Source organism: Ursus maritimus, unplaced genomic scaffold (genome assembly GCF_017311325.1).
Source record: "Ursus maritimus isolate PB19 unplaced genomic scaffold, ASM1731132v1 scaffold_2, whole genome shotgun sequence".
NCBI classification, from domain to species: domain Eukaryota; kingdom Metazoa; phylum Chordata; class Mammalia; order Carnivora; family Ursidae; genus Ursus; species Ursus maritimus.
In genome coordinates this window covers 35,574,573-35,590,944 of record NW_024424452.1, presented here as the reverse complement: position 1 = coordinate 35,590,944, position 16,372 = coordinate 35,574,573, and the positions used below count along the sequence as shown (strand labels likewise).

The following is a 16,372-nucleotide window of genomic DNA, read 5'->3' as shown; positions in this document are numbered from 1 at the left end:
AAATGGATCTTGAAGGTCACATGATCCTGCCCAGTGCAGGAATCTCTGACAGGATCTGCTTGTATATCCCAGGAATATGAAAATCATAATCAGGCAAGGAACACTGTTCCATGGCTATACAGCTCCTATAAAGTTCTTTATATTAAGCCAAAATATTTTCCCATAGCTTCTTCCCTTCCCCATATGGCGCGGGAATAAATGTGTTTCCTCAAGGCTGCCTAGCAAAGCCCCGAGCACCTCCTGAGGAATCCAGTTCTCTCAGTCATGCTTGTGGCAGGACATTCAATGCACATCCCCCCCCCCCAGGATGCCTAATGATGGACCCACTCCAAATTATCAGTAAGACCTCTGCCTGTGTATGGTATTTGTATACACAAACACACACACCCTAGTAACAGGGAAAAGCAAAAGGCTCCAAACCGAGGTAACACAACAGACCCAAAGGGAGTCTCAGATGTGTTAGTTGGGTGTTCCTGGCCATCTGGTAGACCCCCAGGCACCAGGCATTCACAGTCCCTAATTGAGCGCTCTGCCATCAAAGTCATTCATTCAGTTCCCCTCTCATACTCTGCTTCTTCCCATCTATCTCTTCTTTTCTCCTCCTCTTCCAAGCGTGCAGTTGATTTTGCCACATTTCCCAGTCACTGTGGCATGGCTTTCCATGCTGGGCCCTTGTGGAGGTTGCTGGCTACTGCTGCTCAGGGAACAGCCTAAGGAGGCTCATCAGGAGCTGGAGGCACTGCAGTTTCTGTCAGGAGGGAGCAGTGAGCAGGACCAGCCCATGCCTGACCTTCATAGTACAGTTGGTGTCCAAAAGGGAGCTAAAGGGGTGTTCATCTCAGTTCATGGAGGGAGTAAGAGAACACAGACTTCTTGGCTGTCATGTCCCCAGAGAATCAGCTTGGTTCTGAAATCCAGATGGAGGGGACTCAGTGAGAATCACTGTGTGACCTGCTGCTTCTTGTTGGTGATCATGTGGAGCTCTGAATAGGGCCTCAACCCCAAACATCAGCCCCACCATCTGTCCACCTACCACCCTTTCATCCCTCTGTGGCTTCCAGTTTCCTCAATTAAAAAAAAAAATGCCACTTAAGAATAAATTTAACCAAAGACATACAAGACTTCTATGCTAAAGGCTACTAAACGTTATTGAGGGAAATAAAAGAAGACCTAAATAAACGAAGAGATGTACCATGTTCACGGACTGTAGGACTCAATATTGCTAAGATGTCAGTTCCCTCCAGATTGATCTATAGATTCAATGTAATCCCAATCAAAATTCCAGAAGGCTTGCTTTTCAGAAATTGACAAGCAGTCAACTAAATAGAAATTTAAGTAGTCAGGGGCGCCTGGGTGGCACAGCGGTTAAGCATCTGCCTTCGGCTCAGGGCGTGATCCTGGCGTTATGGGATCGAGCCCCACATCAGGCTCCTCCGCTAGGAGCCTACTTCTTCCTCTCCCACTCCCCCTGCTTGTGTTCCCTCTCTCGCTGGCTGTCTCTCTCTCTGTCAAATAAATAAATAAAATCTTAAAAAAAAAGAAATTTAAGTAGTCAATTTAAGCAGAAATGAAAAGGACTAGAACAGCCAAAATAATCTTAATAAAGATCAAGGTTGAAGGGCTTACAGTAGCTGATTTTAAAATCTACTGTAAACAATAATAATCAAGACAATGTGGCATTAGCATTAGGGTACACAAATAGATCAATGGAACAGCAGAGTCCAGAAACAGACCTACATATATGAGCAACTGATTTTCAACAAAGGAATGAAATATTCAATGGAAAGACAAATATATTCAACATTTTTGGATAGACACACAAATAATTGTCTATCTAAAAGGAAAAACAATTGAACCACAACTCCATACATCACACCAAAAACAAGCTGAAATGGATCCTAGACCTAAATGAAACATGGCACCTTAAAAAAAAAAAGGAAAAATATCTCTATCACCTTAAAGTAGGCAAACATTCTGACAACACCAAATGTTAGTGAGGATATGGAGCAACCAAAATTCTCATACATTGTTGATGGGAGTATAAAATGGTAAAGCCACTCTGGAAAAAAAGTATATCAGTTTCTTACAAAACTAAAAATAAAACCATATTCCATTTCTAGGTATTTAAGAAAAAGGTAAGCAGGGGTGCCTGGATGGCTCAGTTGGTTGGGCATCTGCCTTCCACTCAGGTCATGATCCCAGAGACCTGGGATTGAGCCCCATGTCAGGCTCCCTGCTTCTCCCTCTCCCTCTGCCTGCCGCTCCCCCTACTTGTGCTTTCTCTCTCTCAAATAAATAAAATCTTAAAAAAAAAAAAAAGGTAAACATATGTCCACGGGAAGACTTTTACAAGAATATCCATACCAGCTTTATGCATAATAGCCATAACTTGGAAACAGCCCAGATGTCCATCTGTAAGAAACTGTGGTAAAGTCATTCATTCTACTCGGGGGGGAGGGAAAGAAAGACACAAACTACTGTCATAACAACATGAGCAAATCTCAAAAACATTATGCCTACTGGAAGAAGCCTCACACAAATGAGCACCTAATACATGACTCGAATTACAGAAAGCTCCTGAACAGACACAATTCATCTATGCTGGAAAAAGATGCCACTGTGGCTGCCTCTGGGGGTAGGGCAGGACTGACTGGGAAGAGGTCAACGTCTTTTTGTTGTGATGGGGATGTTCTGTATCTTTTTTTTAATAACAGCTTTATTGAAATATATTTCATACGCCACAAAATTCACCTTTTCAATCGGTACAGCACAGTGGGTTTTAGTGTATTCCTAGTGATGCAACTATCCCCACCGTCTAGTTACAGAAGAAATCAGATACCCACTAGCTCAGCCCCAACCCCCAGCCCAGCCCTAGAGAGACTGTTTCACACCATTCTGTCAACCACGCATCTACTTTCTGCCTCTATACATCAGCCAATTCTGGACGTTGCACATAAATGGATTCACGTACTCTGAAATCTTCTGTGCCTGGGTCCTTTCGCTCAGCATCATGCTTTCAAAGTTCATCCAGGGGCGCCTGGGTAGTGCAGTCAGTTAAGCATCCAACTTCTGATTTGGGCTCAGATCATGATCTCAGGGTCGTGAGATCAAGCCTCACATCAAGCGCCTCATCAGGCTCCACACTCAGCGGGGAGCCTTCTTCTCTCCCTCTGCCCTTCCACCCCCCCAGCTCATGTGCTCTCTCTCTCATAAATAAATACATCTTAAAAAAAAAAAAAAAGAGTTCATCCATGTCGTAGCAGGTGTCCATACTTCTTTCCTACTGCTGAGTAATATGCTGTTGTATGGATAGACCACGTTCTGTTTATCCAGTCACTTATCATTGCAGTTGATGGACATTTGGGGAGGTGCTTAACTGGAAAAGGCACAACGGAATGAACTCTCTGGGGTAATTAACACAGCAGTTACATGAGCGTATGTATTGGCCAAAACTTATTGAACTGTCGGGGCGCCTGGGTGGCTCAGTTGTTAAGTGGCTGCCTTCGGCTCAGGTCGTGATCCCAAGGTCCTGGGATCGAGCCCCGCATCAGGCTCCCTGCTCGGCGGGAAGTCTGCTTCTCCCTCTCCCACTTCCCGTTGTGTTCCCTCTCTTGCTGTCTCTCTCTCTGTCAAATAAATAAATAAAATCTTTTAAAAAAAAAACTTATTGAACTGTGTACTTAATTGTGCATTTTAATGAACAAACTATAATTAAGGAGCACCTGGGTGGTACAGTCAGTTAAGCATCCAACTTTTGGTTTTGGCTCAGGTCATGATCTCAGGGTTGTGAGATCAAGCCCCGCGTCAGGCTCCATGCTCAGTGTGGAGTCTGCTTGGGACTGTCTCTCCCTCTGCCCCTGCCCCCTGAGCTCTCTCTCTCTCTAAAATCAATAAATAAATCTTTAAAAAATAATAATAATTTTTAAAAAGGCCCCAGAAAAAAAGAATAAAGAAAGAGAATATAGGAAGAAAGTAAGGAACAAAGGAGAAAGGGAGGGAGGGAAGGAAGGAAGGAAGGAAGGAAAAAGGGAAGGAAGGAAGGAAGGAAGGAAGGAAGGAAGGAAGGAAGGAAGGAAGGAAGGAAAGGAGGGAGGGAAGGGAGGGAAGGGAGGGAAGGAAGGAGGGAGGGATGGATGGGCAATCACCCAAGCCAGCAGCACTGGTTTCCCTGTGGGCTGTAGCAACTGCTCTCAGCAGGGATCAGGCTGTGCCAGGATCTCCTGTGACCCTGCGATAACCAGAGCATAGACCTCACAGGGCACATTCTGTCCTGTAGAGAAAACCCGCCATGTGCAGCCAGCGTGTCAGAGAGGGCACTCAGCTGGTCTGCAGGGCAGCTGCTTTGGGCTGGCCTGTCCCCACACAGGCCCCTGAGTCTGAACACACTCTTTTTTTGAGCTGAATCCGCTGCTTACAGAGCAACTCTGTAATGCCAAGATGTCTTTATGGGGAGATGTTTCTGCTGCAAAAGGGAGATGTAGCTGGTTAGCCTGACAGTTCTATCTCTTGGTGTAAATCAATAAATTGATGTCAAGTTTGCCATTTAAATATATGTATATTTTACATCTGAAGGGCAGCCGTGTCAGAAGGGAGGAAGGAAGAGGCAGGGAAGAAGGCCTGAAGACTTGGCCACCACTTGCATCTGGACTCCCTGGGCAATGAATACTGTCTCTCTGTCAAAAGACACTTAGTATCCTGTAGGTGAAAAATGGTCAAACAGCAGCATTTTCATTTGGCTCAACCCTTAGACTGTCTAGTGGTTGCTAGACTCTATGCAGGGCTGGAGACCTCTGTTCTAATTGTGTTGGGGGGGAAGCAGGGCATATGCAGAAAAAAATAACTCATGATATGGGCAGCAGATGCCAAGGGCTGTCCCAGTGCACGCCATGAAGGCTCCAGCAGCAGAGACGCCAGTTCCCACCACTCTGTCGACACGTGCTCTGTGCCAGGGCTGGATGCCGGGACTCATCACGTGTGCCCCATGCTCCAGGATGCTCCCTGGTTGCCTAGGGGCACGCACTAACTTGCAAACAAAGAATTGGAAAGCACTGGGGTAGTCTGCCAACCTAGGGCTTCTGCCTGAAAGTGGGAGGAGGGGCGCCTGGGTGGCACAGCGGTTGAGCGTCTGCCTTCGGCTCAGGGTGTGATCCCGGTGTTATGGGATCGAGCCCCACATCAGGCTCCTCCGCTATGAGCCTGCTTCTTCCTCTCCCACTCCCCCTGCTTGTGTTCCCTCTCTCACTGGCTGTCTCTATCTCTGTGGAATAAATAAATAAAATCTTAAAAAAAAAAAAAAAAGTGGGAGGAGCACGTTGGAAGTGGAAAGACAGGTGAGGTCAAACTGGGGACATTCCAGAGAGAAGAAAGAAAGGCTCTTGGAGTATCGGCACAGAAGTGGAAAGACGCACAGACCAAAGAAGGTCTCATTTTGACCAGAGAAGTGCTCGTGGTCAAGCTCGGCTGCAGGAACCAAGGCTGAGATGCACCCGGCTGGAGGGAGTGGGGCTTGGGGGAGACCACCTGGAGGAGCCAGCACGAGCTCCCGAACGACAGGAAGAAGCAAGATGTGCAAATAGGAACACAAAGCAGAAGCTGGGTCTCTGGGTGTCCTGCATGGGACAGGCTGAACAATCCCCCCAAAAGATGTCTACATCCTAATCTCCAGATCCGTGTCAACTTACATGGAGAAAGGGACTTTGCCAATGTGATTAAGGATCTTGAGAAGGAGAGATTACCCTGCATGACTCGGTGGGCCCAATATAACCACAAGGGTCATCATAAGAGGGATGTAAGAGGTCGGAGTGCATATGGGAGTCAGAGGTTGGGGTGATATGAGGAAGGGGCTGCAAGCCAAGGAATGCAGGCTGACTCCAGAGTCTGAAAGACAAGGAAATGGAAGCCTCCAGAAGAAACACAGATGGACAGACACCTTGGTTTTCGTCTGGTGGGGCTCCTTTCAGACTTCTGAGCCCACACCTGCAGGCTAATCTATCTGTTTTGTTTAGAGCCACCAAACGTGGTAATTTGTCACAGCAGCAATGGGAAACTCATACACTGCCGAATCAGGAGAAATGCAACTTACCTAGACCCCGCCCCCCGGTCTACTCCTTTCCCCATCCCCAGCAGATACGTTTCCCTCTGGAGATTTCACGCCATCAAAAAGAGTTGGGATGCAGAAGCATGGTTAGCAAATGTGGTCCCAGTAGCTGGTGCTCCCTTCACTCACTCACTTAGCAAGTGACAGGAACAGAGTAAGGTCCATGATCCATACCAACATCCCTGCCCCCAGAGAACTCTGAATCCAGTGGGGAGTACAGACATGTCAACAGCTGGTCACCACACAAGGTGATAAATGCTTCCATGGAGGGAGGCACGGGGACACAGCAGCACCGAGGAGAGCCAACTGCTCTGGCTTCCCGAGGGTGGAAGGGCCTGGCACAGTCGGTCTCAGCTGGGCTGGGGAGGACGAGGGGGCAGGCAGGCAGACGGGACTGCACTTAGCAGAATGGAGGCAGCAGGATACATGGCTCACCTGGGGCAACAGAGGCCAGAGACCAGGATAGGTGGCTCCTGGTTACACGGTGGAAACAACTGCTTCATGGCCACTTTCTCGGCCCTGTCTTGGTCAGATAAGAAAGCGAAGAGCTGCAGGAAGATTCATGGCAGAGATGGGCGAGGGTCTAGGGATAGCCTCCCGGGTGCAAACACAACCTGAACCTTCAAGCTCCAAGTGACATTCCTGAAAGAGACAGTCTAGGCAGGGAAGACCCCGGGGCTAAGCCCTCTGACCCTGTTCCTCCCACACAATACCTCTTCCTGGGATTCGTCCCCCTGCAAGGCCACGGCCATGACACGCAGACCTCAAGGGCCACCAGCTCCCTGCTGCCCCTTGCACCAAGAGGCAATGCAATCTTCCCACTGCTTACATTCGCAAGCACAACAAAGAGGAGACTCCCGCCCAGGGCGTAGCCTGGCTTCCCGAGCGGGTCTCTGACCTTAGCCATTCCCAGATGGTTGATATTGCTGATGACAATGAATGAGCCAGCTGTGTTGTCACAGTCGCCCGGAAAAAAAGAGCCACATTGTTGAAACAGCTCTGCACGTGGGGAGTGACCAGAGGACGTTTGGCCCCAAGCGTGAGGAAATCTAGAGATGGAAGGAAGGAAGGAAGGAGGAGAAGGGCAGAAGAGAGGGAGAGAGGGATAGAGGAGGAGACTGGGGGAAACGGGGACAGAGGTGAAGAGAAGCAGGAACCGCATCTCCCGTTGCACAAGGGATGTAGTTCAGACTTTCTAAGACACAGAGAGCCTTCCAGGACCCCTGACCTCAGGGAACAAATCTGGGCCACGGCGGCATTGCAGGCTGAGGCCACGGGGACAGAGTTCAGGCCTCTAACCCACTGAAGCCACAGACCTTGTCCATCATGCAGATCAGAGCAGGAGAGCGTGAGGAACAGTATTAAATACCAAGGGGAAGATTTTGCAAATAATTTTTTTTAATTGTCACTGTTTAAGTGCGAAGATGCTGCAGCCTGCGAAGCCACGCTGTATTCTCGCTAAGCAGTCAGAGATAAACACAAAGGAGAACTCTCTGTACTTAGTCAGTCTGCGTTGGTGTGGGCCCACACTTGGCAGAGCATGGCACAGGGGGTGGGCAGCGTTGCGGAGCTCCTCAGCACAGTTTCCCTTCCAGATGGTGCAGGCGTGGAAGCTGAGGGGGCTGCAGCTGAGCAGGGAGACAGCAAACCAGGAGAGAAGCCCGCTGAGCAGAAAGCCACAGGGGCCGCGTGGGGAAGGGTGAACAGCTGCAGCGCAGGTGCACAGAGGCACCCTGTGTCCACAACCCCAGCTCCTCCTTTGCCATGAAGGCTCCAGAACCAGGGGCTGTTGGCCGGGCTAGAAGAACGGTGTGGCCCTTGAGTGGAATGGGCAGGAGAGCAAGGAGCTAGGAGCTCTATTACCACTTGGCCGTGCAGCCCTGGGCTAGCCATTTCCTCTCTTGGATCCGGTACCACCTCGTTTTGAAAAGGATGGTGGGTGGAGGGGTGACACTTGTTTCGGTAATGTCTAGGACCTCCAGAAGCATCATGGCTGGACGAGAAGGGCTTGACAACCCTCTAACCCCAGTTCGACCCAAATATGCTTCTCACGTTCAGATATTTGCCATCTTTCCTCTAGCTTTCTTAGCCCCTTATCTTTCTTCCCGGGCCAGTAAGCGTGCAAGGGGGCCTCCAGATCTACCCAAGGGAGACGTGCAAAGTCAGAGTCACGCAGAGTGAAGCCTCAGGGAAGCTCTCCGGACACATGCAACTCTGTGACTGAAGCCCAAAGGCTCTTGGGCTGAGAAACCACAAGGTCTTCCTGAGGCTTCCTGGCCTCCTGCCACAGTGACATGTCCAGGACTGCCTTCCACTTCAGTTTTCCTGTTCCCCAACTCATGACACCCTTGACTCTTACACCCTCAAAACCCTCTTCACTTAGACTGATAGGACAAATAGACGAACGAATGGTGTGACTTGATGAAGGGGTTATGACAGGTGTGGGAATCGGGGGGGGCACTTTTAGGGCCCTATGTAATACAGCTCAGACAACGGCTCGCCCCGTTCCTGATGGGCTCTGCCCACCGTGACATTCTCCCTTCTGTGAGCTTCTGCACGTCCGGGATTAGGACGTGAGGCCCAGAGATACCCCAGGCTGGCTGATTCTGCCTTAACTTTCCATGTCTGCCAAATACAGATGACCAAAGACATCTCCTGTGTTAGAAGGACCTAAGACAGAATCAGACTTGAAGGAATAAAATGTGATTTGGGGAAACCAGAGGGAGGCAGGGTGACTGAAACTCTGGGGAGGAATGTGGATTCAGCGCAAGGGGGTAACATTCCCTCCTGCTCAACAGAGCTGGCTAATGAAACAGTAACCTTTGCACTGTTACTGTTTTTCTTCTACTTCCAAAATGCACCACTTTAAAACAGCTTCGTGGAGAGATACTTCGCACAGTACAAAATTTACCCATTTAAACTGCACAACTGAATGGTTTTTAGTATGTGTGCAAAGTTGTGAAACCATCAGGACTAAGGCGAGCACATTTCATTGCCCCTGAAAAGAAAGCCCATTCCCATTACACTCAGTGCTGGTGCTGCGCCTCCCCACCTCCCAGCCCTGGGCAAATATTCATCTGCATAGCATTCTGCCCCTTTACACACTTTTCCTACAATGAGGGCTGTAAAATCCTATTCAAGATCTCACGACTGATGAACAAATCACCAACAAGAACAAGAGAAGATGCCCCACATCACTGATCATTAGAGAAATGCAAATAAAAACAAGGAGGTACCACCTCCCGTTCATTATCCAAAAAAAAAAAAAAAAAACAACCCAGAAACTAGCAAGTGCTGGCGAGGATGTGGAGAAATCGGAACTCACACGCGCTGTTGGTAGGGATGTGACCTGTGCAGCTGCTGCGGAAAATAGTATGGTGGTCCCCCCCAAAATTAAAAACAGAATTACCATATAATCCAGAAATGTCACTTGCGGGTATATACCCAAAATAACGGAAAGTAGGGTCTTGGAGAGAGATTTGCACACCCATGTTCATATAATTATTATAAACGCAGAATTATTCCACGTAGCCACAAGATGGAAGCAGCCCAACGACCTAACAACTGATGAGTAGAGAAACAAAATGTGGTCTGTACGTACAAGGGATCCTATTCTGCCCGAGAGGGGGAAATGCCAGCTCCTGCAACATCATGGAGAAAACTTGAAGACACTGCGCTAAGTGAAAGCCACTCCCGAAAAGACAAACACACTGTATGATTCCACTTCCATGAGGTACTAGAGTAGTGGAAGTCATAAAGACAGAAAGTTACGCGGTGGCTGCCAGGGGCTGGGGCCAGGGGATGCGGAGTCCGTCTTTAACTGATACAGAGTTTCAGTGCTCGGAGAAGAGGACAGTTCTAGAGGTGGATGGTGGTGATGGCTGCACAGCAGTATGAAGGCCCTTAAGGCCCCTGATCTGTACACTGCAAGACGGTTGAGATGGTAATTATAAGGCTACTAATCAGCTGATTTCATGCTAATCAAAACGAGATTATCCAGGTGGGCCTGACCAAATCCCATAAATTCTTTAAAAGCAAAGCCTGGGTGGCTCAGTCGGTGAACTGTCTACCTTCAACTCAGGTCATGATCTCAGGGTCCTTGGATCGAGTCCCACATCGGGCTCCCTGCTCAGTGGGGAGCCTGCTTCTCCCGCTGCCTCTCCCTCTGTGATCTCTCTCACTCTCTCTCAAATAAATTAATAAAATCTTTTAAAAAAAAAATAAAGGTTTTCCGGGGCGCCTGGGTGGCTCAGTTAAGTGTCCAACTTGATTTTGGCTCAGGTCGTGATCTCAGGGTCGTGATTTTGGCTCAGGTCATGATCTCAGGGTCGTGAAATTGAGTCCTGCGTCAGGCTCTATGCTCAGTGGACAGTCGGCTTGAGATTCTCTCCCTCTCCCCCCCCCAACTCATGAGTGCTCTCTCTCTCAAACAAATAATCTTTAAAAAAAAAAAAAAAAAAAAAGCAAAGGGTTTTCTCCCGCTGATAACAGAAGAGGAAGTCAGACACTCAAAGCACAGGGGGATGAGAGGCCCCACGGCTTGACTGAAGATGGAGGGACACATGGAAAAGACTGAGTGGCCTCCACAAGCTGAGAGCAACTCCCAGCTGGCAGCCAGCGTGTCCTGCCCAGACCCAGGACCGGCAGAAGTGGGAGGTAATGAACGGGTGCCACGCTGAGCTCCTAAGCTGGGTCATTTGTTAGCAGCAACAGAAGACTGATTCGGTCTCCTAACTGGGGCCAGAAAGGGCAAGAAGACGTTTTAGGGAGCACAGATGAGTCTCAGGGATTGACTCTGTCTTCTTCACATATTTCCACCTCCTCCAGAAAGCTTACCCGCCCCTGAGAGCCATTGAGGATCTTTGCCTCTGCCTTCCTCTGCCGGCAATTATCGACCACTCCCTTGGCCCTGCGCACACGGGCCTGCCAGCCGGAATCCCAGGCTCCTCCACGGTCAGCTTGTCTTCTCAAATCTCATCTAAGTGCATCCAACACAGAAGCCACAACTTGACCTCTTTCATATTCCCCAAAGCACCCATTACGGGGCCAAGCACAAATAGATATTCACAAATATTTGGTGACTAAACCATTTCCTTTCAGCTCCAGTGACCAGCAGGGCCAATGAAGGGATTCAAAACTGAGGTGGCCACAGACGCTCGATGAGAGCCTTTCCCATTAGACTGGCTTCACCACCCCCTGGGATTAACAAAGCACCAAGATAGTGACATCCCATCCCAGAAGCTCGACCTTCCATTAACACTAGCCAGTCACGTGTCCCAGCACACGTCAGGCTACCATTTCTCTGAAGCTTTTTTTTTTCTTTAATTTAGTTTCTCTACAACTGGAATTTGCAAACAAAGGAAGTGAGAACAGGATGATTTGAGCTCCCACAAAATACACCACCTGTGTTTGGTTCAACAACAGCCTGACCCTGAAAGCCTGCCATGTCGGGGCACCAAGCTGAGGCCCCAGAGACAGAGACATAAATCACAGTAGCCCCTATTCTTGAGCTGTGGTCCAAGTGTACTCTGAGCACAGAGGTCATGGCAGAGTCTCTGACACCTTGGAAACCAGGAGACGGCGTTTCTTCAGGTCAGACCATGGACCCAGGCCTACTACAGCCAGGCGGTGGGTGGGGCTCCCTTCTGCATTCTACCCTGCCCGTGACTCTGGGGCCGCCTCTGCGCCCCACCCTGGGCTCCAAAAACATGCATATGATGTCACTGTCTACATGTGCAACAGTCTTGGCAACTTTCATCCAAAGCCCTCAAGCACAGATTAAAAAGTACATCCATAGCATTTGGACAGACCTTTACAGTTTCCAAGGCACCGTCATCTTCACGGTCTCGGCCGATCCTCCCAGGAGGCCTAGGAGGTAGGAGGAGTATATTATTACCTCCCATTTACACATGAGGATACTGAGGCATAGAGAACTGAAGTGACTTACCCAGAGTTACCTGGTCTGGAAGCCAAAAACCACATCCTTCCACGTTGGATCTAGTCTCTGGGCCTACACAGGAACTCAGTGGAGATAGGCGAGGGTCCTCCCAGCTGGCCTTAGCAGCTGGTGACTTGAGAGTTTGTTCACAGAAAGAATGAAGGAGAGGTAGGGAATCAGGAATAAGAGGAAAACACAATGATGCCTCATATTCTAGCAACACTTTATACTTTTCAAAGAACTCATATTTCTTATCTCATTTGGTTCACAGAACAATCCCAGAAGGTCAATAAGGCAAGTATATAGTCACCAAAAATGGAATCAAAACTACTCCCCAACTCTTCTGATTCCAAGACTCCTTCTATAAGCTAAGACTGAAGAAACAGGGTGAACATGCGGGAAACATGGGCACAGCCCCTCGTGAAGGCAGCCTCAAGTCCACCGCGGCCCCAACCTCAGACGGAGGCTGGCTGGGATCCAGCTTGGACCGCCTGTGAGCTCTGGGCTGGATCCTGCCCCTGCACCACGCGCTCCCTCCTTCCTCAGGCTCTGTGGACTTGCCGCACGTCCCCTAAATCTCAACCGCCCTCTTAACTTACTCATCTTTTTGCTCTTCAGTTGTTTCCCACATGCGTCTTGCTTTCCCAACTAGACTGAAATACTGGTCTCCTGATTCCTTGAGAACATAGCAGAGGGTGTCTATCTCCTACCCCAGCCAGCACGAGGTGGGCACACAGTAGGTCCAACAACCTGTTTGTTGAATGACTGCCAAAGTCTATCGGCCCAAGAACCATGGGATGACAGTTGTATAAACAAGCAGAGTGGGAAGGGGCCATGCTTGTAACCCTCGCCTGGGATTACAGGGACGGGATTAGGAGAAGACACACACTTCTGGTTTTAAGATGACATTTTATAGAACTGATCTAAATTTAAATCAAGGGGCTCAGATGTGTTGGGTCACTCCGTGGGCCTGCCCTATAGTTCACCTTCTGTTCTGAGACCAACATCCCAGGGTCCCTTTAATTCATTTTTCTAGTTCCTGCTTAAACATCTTCCAGTGAGACACAGTATGGAAAGGGTGGCGCAGTTCACATTTCCAATCTGGGGACTCGAGGACGATGCCACAGGAGAGAGGGGAGCCGGGGCCAGGGTGAGAGTGGGGAGGACCCAGGGCGCAGTACTGCTTCCTACCAGCTAGCCTCCAAGGGGCTGAGGTCTCACCTGAAGGGCTGGGTGGATGGAACTGACAAACAGGGAGACTGGATAGGGTCAAAACCCAAACCGGTCACAGCACCCCCAGAATGGAGCACGAGCAAGCAACCAAGGCAATCAACTAGGAGCCGGGGCAGGGAAAAGAACCAAATGCCCAGGTGGGTTTGGAGGCACAGCACTTCCGTTTTAGGGACTTTCTGATGCAACCCTCTTCTCTAACCCCACAGGGGAGGGCCTCAAACATTCTTTCCTGTGATAGTCTAACCCTGTTCTACCCAGTGTCTCTCTGCATCTTTGACCTTCCAATCCATTCTCCATATTGCTGCCACAATGCTCATTCTACAGCACAGATCAGTTCAATGTCTCCCCTCCACCTTCAGAAGGTCCAATGTCCGCATGACCCATGAAGGCCCTTCGCTGCCAGACCCAGACAGGCCTCCTCTCTACGTCCCCCTGACTTCACCCCACCCGGCCCCACCCCCGAGAAGACACTGCACAACACTCTCCAAAGATGTGAGTCGCACTCTGGTCTGCCAGAAGGATCCCAATTTCAAGACCCAGCTCAAATGCGTCCTGCGCTGGCTCACCCCCCGCCGCCGGCCAAGATGAGCTCGTTTCTCTTCCATGCTCCCCAAACACCTCTGTACAGCCTTTATCACCCTGACTCGCGCTCATCTACAGAGACTGAGAGACCACCGGGCCAGGGACAGGTCTTGCCTTCCCGTGGTCCCCCTTGCCCTTCCTTCACTCAGCAGGAGCAGGTGGTCAAAAACACGTTTCCTTAAAGAACAAACCCCTTTCCTTCACAGCTGCACAGTGAGCTCCTGGCAGGGCCCAGTGACCACCAAGGTTGTCTGATGCCCAGATCAAGGCACTGCCTTCTCAGCTGCTGCTTCTACCTGTCTCCGTGCCCCTGCAACTGGATGGCTCCCCACCCATCTGGACTTTGAGACGCCAGGACAGCGACAGGCCTTTGCACGAGCAGGATCCCAAGCTGCTAACTGCAAAGACAGCCTTGAACGCCTCTCCTAGGGAAGAGATCTGATTCCCAAGGGCTTCGAACGGTGCTGTGGGTGGCGACAGAGCGGGTGAGTCATGCCGGCCCACACCCGTCCTCTGCTGAAGGGCCCCAGCGTCTGTCTGTCTTGGGTCACATGGGATATGGGTGCTCTGAGCCAACTCAGGTCCCAGGGAGGGGGTGCTGCTGTTCTGGCCAAGGACTCCCCCACCTTTGGTGGTGAAAGCAGGACTGACAGCCTTTATGTATGACAGCAAACACAAAGGGACTATGGGAGCACAGGGGATGGCCTTAGAGAAGCTGCAGCCCAGGATAAAGGTCAAGGGGCGCAGCTCCCCACTCTTGGGACCCCGTCTACACAGACAGATGTGTAGGACCTACCACCTGCGCAGGCTGTTCTCCACTGCCTGCCCTCATCGGTGTCTCTTCACTTCCCCAAACTCAAAGTTCCTCAAGAAAAACACAAGCTGTCCTCCACCATCCATCCTCCAGACTCAACCCAGACATTTACCTTGCAGCTGAATCTTGTTTTACACGAAGTCAGCATGTAAAGTTGAGGGATAAATCTTCGTTTTACAAACCCTTTTCACCACAGAGAGCTCCCCTGATGCATTCACTCCCTGGTGGTTCACTAGGCTGTAAGGTCCTCTGTGAGAAGTTGGAGAAATGAACACTGTTGCAGGGCAGTCCCTCCCCTCAACAAAGTAAATAAGTTGCATATCTGAATTACTGTACATACAGGAAATAATGTGCTCAATCCTTTAGGGGAGGCTCACAAGGTGAGTCTGGGAATCTGGAGGTGAATTAGTTTGGAGGGACATCAGCAGGGAGGTGGCATATGAGCTGGGCTTTAGAGAATGGGTTGTATGTTGCCATTCAGAAACAGGCCAACTGGCCTACCACATGGAGGAGGCGTCATCAGCAAAGGACTGAAGGAGGATGTGCAGACTGTGGATGGAATCAAACATTAGGCAGATCCATGCGGAAACCCACCAGGGTGGGCTGAAACAGCACGTTCGACATGCCCAAGGCCCAGGGACGTGGGCCACCACACAAGGCAAAGGCTCCGAAGAGCAAAGGTCAACATGACCCTAAATACCACAGCAGCAGCACTTTATTCTGGGTGAGAAGTGTGCCAGGACAGCCTTGGAATTAGACCAGAGGTCAAACGCCGGCTCTCCCCTCAACAGCTGGGTGATCTTGAACCAGTTACCCAACCAGAGTCTTGGTTTTCCATCTGCAAGACCCCTCCCTAACACTCCCTACCTAGTGTCTCACTAAGAAATGAAATGGGATGATGGAGAGCACCCGTGGCGCGCAGTGGCAGGCACACAGCCAGTGATGGGTCTATGTTAGCTTCCTCCTCCATGCTTGAGGAGCTGGGACAATGAGCCAGCAACAAGTGCAAGACGGGGTGGGGCAGGAAAAGGGGATTGTAAAGAGAGGAGATGGTGCAGAAAGAGGGACCACAGTGAAAGGACACAAAGTCTTTACGCGGAGCTTTCTGCTTAGGGATGCTGGTGAAAGTCCCCACCACACTGGTAGCTGGTTTACCCCTGAACAACGCCGTGGAGCAGCAGCAGCAGTGAGAGCAGTTAACAGGACTGACCTGTGGATGGAGTGATGGGTAGGAGCTGAGCAGAGAAGAGGCAGCACCCTGGACCCCTGCCCAGATTGTGGGGGCACCAGAAATCAGGACCGAATCAAGACGGCTTCAGAGAGAGAAAACTGTTTAATTCCAAAAGCTTCCACTAGGAAAGCCCCAAAGTCCAAGGTTTTTTTTTTCAGATCTAGATACCTGCTCTTCTAACCTGAATACCTGGCTCATTACAAGCCAGCAACGGAGATCCCAACTGACACGAGACTCACCTCTGCAGAGAGCCTCCAGTCCCATGGAGAACAGGCACACTGAGGATTCTCAGGGAGATGCACCATCTAATCCTGTGTGTTTGCTCCTCATTCATTCATCCATCCATCCACCACACAAATGTCCACAGAGCAACTACCATACACAAGATCAGGTCCCACAGAGGCAGGTGTCAGCTTAGTTGTTCACATCTCCATTCCTCAAATTATTTCACTAGTCAGTTTCCTTACCTGTCAGATG

General features: G+C 49.9%; 1 long non-coding RNA gene across 12 annotated transcripts in view; it reads right to left on the bottom strand.

The window, feature by feature from the left end:
* Window positions 1–16,372, bottom strand: part of LOC103668548 — a 32,020-nt gene that overhangs the window by 13,959 nt on the left and 1,689 nt on the right. For 4 of the 12 annotated variants that reach the window (XR_005836103.1, XR_005836101.1, XR_005836104.1 and 1 more), the window contains exons 3-6: window positions 16,135–16,362; window positions 14,777–14,913; window positions 12,045–12,168; window positions 11,908–11,965 (exon numbers count right to left, since the gene is read on the bottom strand). This is a non-coding gene — a long non-coding RNA (uncharacterized LOC103668548). Of the gene's footprint in view, window positions 1–3,570; window positions 3,627–5,318; window positions 6,646–10,563; window positions 11,076–11,907; window positions 11,966–12,044; window positions 12,169–14,776; window positions 14,914–15,004; window positions 15,214–15,874; window positions 16,107–16,134; window positions 16,363–16,372 lie in introns of those variants that run through there. The other 8 variants (XR_005836099.1, XR_005836098.1, XR_005836105.1 and 5 more) reach the window with 6 other exon arrangements.